Here is a 5,307-nt window from a genome sequence, read left to right on the forward strand (position 1 = left end):
ATTTTACTGACACAACACAAATAAAAACAAGTATTTTCACTAAATCACAAATACTCCCCTGTCCTGTGTCCTCTTTTTCCCATCTCTCTGTCCTTAGTGCTATAATGGCAATATTTAAGATATAGATTTTATGTATAAAGTTGAGGTGGGGCTTCAAAAAGTTCATGGAAAAATTCCATTATCTTTTCATTCCATTTTTCCCACAAATTTTTTGAAGCCCCATCATATATTTATGAACTACCACAACACATGAATGACTTTCCCAAAAATAGGCATTCAACTTTTTTCACAGTGAAATGGTTTCTTCAAATCAAACAACATTGTTAGTACTAACGGTTTTGTTTCTTAGCGTGTGCCATTTGTCAGTGATCTGAATTAGAAAGTGATACCAAGGTACAGTCATTATTCTAGGGTCCTCAGAATCACCAGGAGGACTTGTTAAAACTCAGATTGTTGACCTCCTCAACCTTGGTTTCTGCTTCAGGAGATCTGAAGTGGAACCTAGGAATTTACAGTTCTAGTAAGTTCTCTGGAACTTTGATGACACCGTGGTTAAAGTGCTAAGCTGTTAACCAAAAGGCCAGCAGTTCAAACTCACCAGGTGCTCTGTAGGAGAAAGATGTCGCAGTCTGTTTCCATTAATATTACACTCTTAGAAACCCTATGGCTCAGTTCTGCTCTGTCCTATCAGGTCACCAAGAGTCAGTATCGACTCAGTGGTAGTGAGTTTTAACAACTTCCCCAATGATACTGATGTTGTTGGTCCAGTGACCATACCTTGAAAATCCTTGTTATAAAAAGTCAGTTCACTGACACCAGATGCAAAATGATAATGACACCAACATAATTTCATTATTACTATAACATGTCCTTATTTCTCAGAACAGACTGCTTTTGTACTTAATCCCTTTGGTATTTTTGCCCCACATCAATCCTTAGTCAGATAGAGAGTAAATGTTTGTTCAGATGACTTTTTTTGTGAAAACCTCAGTTTCATTCATACTTTTACTAATTAAGGGGTTATAAGAAAACAAAAACACATAGAACAAAAGGGGACATTTAGCTGTAGCAAATTAGGATAATATTATTTTTAAATAATTTTAATTTAGAACAAATTTCTTTTGTCCAAACAGAAACAGAAATGTGCTAAAATTCTAAATAAAATTTTCAGTTTAAATAGAAAATCAGACTCATTTTTCTAAAGGGATGGAATCTTCATTATAGAATCAAATTACTTGGTTCATAAACTTAGAAGCTCCGTGCTTCCGAAGAACAAACAGGAAAACAGCTGTTATGGTACTTCTTTGCCTCAAAATCTTAATTTCACAGAGAAGAACTAACATTTTATCTATTTTTAAGTGTTTCACAGTGTTTCCATATTGTGAAGCTTAGCTCCTTTTTTTTGAAGCTCAAAAGGTAAAGTTTATTTGGTAGGTCAGGACCTAAGAAGTTTGTCATAGGAAGAGTTTTCTAGAGAAGCAAAACCAGTGAAGTGAGTATATTGTGAGGGTAAGTCAAAAAGTCCTCATAGTAGGGTTCCAGCTTGGACATACACAGGTTTATTCCAAGCAGATGTGGCCAAGCATGTCTCTGTGAACCGTGGATGGATGCAGAAAAGTTATCACATTAATACTCTTACCTTAATCTCATTAAGGTGTCTTCAAAGAAAAGTGCAACCTATTGAAGGGATCTCTTGGGCCACTTAAATTCAATGCAAAAGGTCACCTCCAAAGGTTGTATCAACTGTTTTGGAGGACTTCAAGATTTTCTTGAAGGACATAGGGCGATCTTGGGGGATTGTTAAGAAGAAACATGCAGAAAATTGAAAACTGCACTGGTGAGAAAAAGGCCAGGAGAGTTATACCAAAAAATTTGTTTTCATCATGATAATGTACCTGCTCATTCTTCAAGGGAAGCAGGGGCTATCCTAAGAGAATTTCATGAGAAAACCTTACTTCATCCATCTTATATCCCTGATATTGTACCTGTAGCCTTCTTTCTGATATCCCAAACTCAAAGAACACTGAAAAGGTACACTTATTGTGTCCCTATTGTTGTTGTTAAATGCTGTCAAGTTGGTTCCGACGCATAGCAATCCTGCATAAGATTTCTGAGGAAAAGCTGGTGAGTTTGTACTGCCGACCTTGTGGTCTGCAGTCCAGTGCTTATCCTATAGCGTCACACCAGGAGTCTCGGGAGGATGCTAAAACTGCCATTTTGAAGTGGTGTAAATAAAAAAAAGCATAGAATTCTTCAGGGAAGGGCTGTTGTTGTTAAGTGCCATCAAGTCAGTTCCAACTCACAGTAACCCAGCATAGGGTTTCCGAAAGTGGCTGGTGAGTTTCAACTGCCAAACCTGCTAACTTATAGTTAGCAGTTCAATGCATATCCTACAGTGATGTAAACACCACTTTTAGAAATGTTTAGCCTATATGGAGGATATGGCAAGAAGAAGTAGCTTCACATTTTGATATTTTTGTTTAATAAAGATGCCTATGGTTTTATAGCAGTATTTTTTGACTGACCAATATGTAGTTGGGGAGAGAGGGAGGGAAGAGAAATGATCATGTGGCTGTGGAAGTTACAAATTTGTGGGTCAGATGTCAGACTGAAGGCTTCTCCTGACTCATAGGTTGCAAGGACTGATAGCCCCAAAGTTGACAAGTCAGATGGCAGGCTACTGGCTCACAGGACTACAGAAGCAATGGGATCCCAGAATCAACAGGCTGCCAGCTCCAAATGGCAGGTTGTAAGCATGGGCATCTTAGCTCCACTGTGTACTACCTGCATGATGTTAGGTATGTTATCTTCCTGCTCTCGACCTCAGTTTCCACATCTATTTAATGGAGTCCTGGAATAGGGCTGTAGGATCAGCACTGGACTGCTAACCTCAGAATAGACAGTTCAAACCTAACCACTGTTCCTCAGAAACTGTATGTAGTGTCAACTCAGTGGTACTTAATGACAACAAAAACAAGTGTTTCATTGAGAGCTACAAAGTCAGTTCACAAACTATAAAGGAACATATTGAGAAATAGATAGTAATTATATATCACTTGTTTAAAAATAATAATATAGTATCAGTCACCCACCACTCATCTGTCAGTTTGATGTATTGTGGTGTCTTGTGTACTGACGGATGCTATGCCACCAGCATTTTAAATACCACCAGGGTGGCCCATGGTGGAGAGGTTCCAGTGGAACATCTAGACCTAAGACGTAGTTGAGACAACTACTTACGAATAGTTAGCCACTGAAAACCTGGTGAACAGCAGCAGAACATTGTCAGCTATAGTGTCAGAAAATGAGTCCCTCAAGTTGCAAGGCATTTAAAATATCCCTGAGGAAGAGCTGCATTCTCAAAGCAGAATTGACCATAAAGATGTGAATGGAGTAAAGCTTTCAGGACATTCATTCACTGATAGGGCCCAACTGAAAACAAGGAGAAACAGCTGCAAGCATCCATTAATAATTAGAACATGGAATGTACCAAATACGAATCTTGGAAAACTGAAAGTTGTCAAAAATGAAATGGAATGCATAACGATTGATATCCTAGGTAGGAGTGAGATGAAATGTAGTATTGACCATTGGAATCAGACAGTCATATGGTTTACTAGTCTAGGAATGACAAATTGAAGAGGAAAGGCATCACCTTCGGTGTCAAAAAGAGCATATCAAGATATATCTGAAAGTACAATGCTGTCTGTGGTATGATAATATCCATAAGCCTAAAAGGAAGACCAGTTAATACCACTATTATTGAAATTAACCCACCAACCATTAAAGTAGTGATGATGAAATTGAAAAATTCTACCAACTTCTTCAGTCAGAAATTTATCAAACATGTAATCAAGATGTATTGGTGATTACTGGTGACTGGAATGTGAATGCTGGAAACAAAAAGGGAAAATCAATAATTGGAAAATATGACCTTAGTGATAGAACTGCTGGAAATTACATGATAGAATTTTACAAGACTAACAACTTATTCATTGTAAATATTTCTTGTCAAACAACATAAAGACAACAAAATACATGGATCTCACCATATGGAATATACAGGAATCAAATTCACTACATCTGTGGGAAGAGATAGTGGGAAAGCTCCATATCATCAGCTAAAACAAGGCCAGGATCAGACCATCAGTTGCTCATATAAAAGATCAAGTGGAAGCTGAAAAAAATTAAACAAGTCTACAACAGCTAAAATATGACTTGACTAGATCTCACTGAATTTACAGACCGTCTCAATAATAGATTTGATGCATTAGACACTAATGACCAAAGACCAGAAGAGAGGTGGATGACATTAAGAATATCATGCAGGAGGAACACAAAAAGAAAAAAACGACCAAAATAGATGTAAGAAGAGACATTGAAACTTCCTCTTAAACATACAGAAGATAAAGCAAATGAAGGAAGTGAGAAAGCAAAAGAGCTGAAGAGAAAATTTCAAAGGTAGCATATAATCAAGAATCAACTACTGAAGGATGAAGTCCAAGCTGCACTGAAGGCACTGGTGAAAAACAAGACTCCAAGAATTGACAGAATACAAATTGCAATCTTTCAAAAACTGATATAGCACTGGAGGGACTCACTAATCTATGCCAAGAAATGTGGAAGACAGTTACTTGGTCAACTGGTTAGAAGAGATTCATATTTGTGCCTATTTCAAAAAGATGACCCAACAGAATACAGAAACTACTGAACCATATCATTAATATCAAGGTGGTAGTGGTGGTTATGTGCTGTGGGGTTAGTTGCAACTCATAGCCACCCTGCATAGGTTTTCTGAGACTATAAATCTTTATAGGAGCAGAAAGTCTCATCTTTCTCCCATGGAACCACTGGTAGTTTCAAACTGTTGACCTTGAGATTATCAGCCCGACTCATAACCACTATGCTACCAGAACTCTTTATTATCATATGTAAGTGAAATTTTAGTGATGATAATTTAAAAACAGATGCAGCAGTACATCAACAAGGAACTACCAGAAATTTAAGCCAGATTCAGAAGAAGACGTAGAACAAGGGATATCGTTGTTGATGTCAGATGGATCTTGGCTGAAAGCAGAGAATATCAGAAAGATGTTTGCTTGTGCTTTATTGACTATGCAAAGGCTTTTGACTGCATGGATCATGACAAGCTATGGACAACATTATGAAGAATGAGAACACTTAATTGTGCTCATGAGAAACCTATACTTAGACAAAGTGGATAGAGAACAAGGGGATACTTAATGGTTTAAAATCAAGAGAGAGATACGCCAGGGTTGTATTCTTTCACCATACATATTCAATCTG

Source organism: Chrysochloris asiatica, unplaced genomic scaffold, assembly GCF_000296735.1.
Source record: "Chrysochloris asiatica unplaced genomic scaffold, ChrAsi1.0 scaffold00112, whole genome shotgun sequence".
NCBI classification, from domain to species: Eukaryota; Metazoa; Chordata; class Mammalia; order Afrosoricida; family Chrysochloridae; genus Chrysochloris; species Chrysochloris asiatica.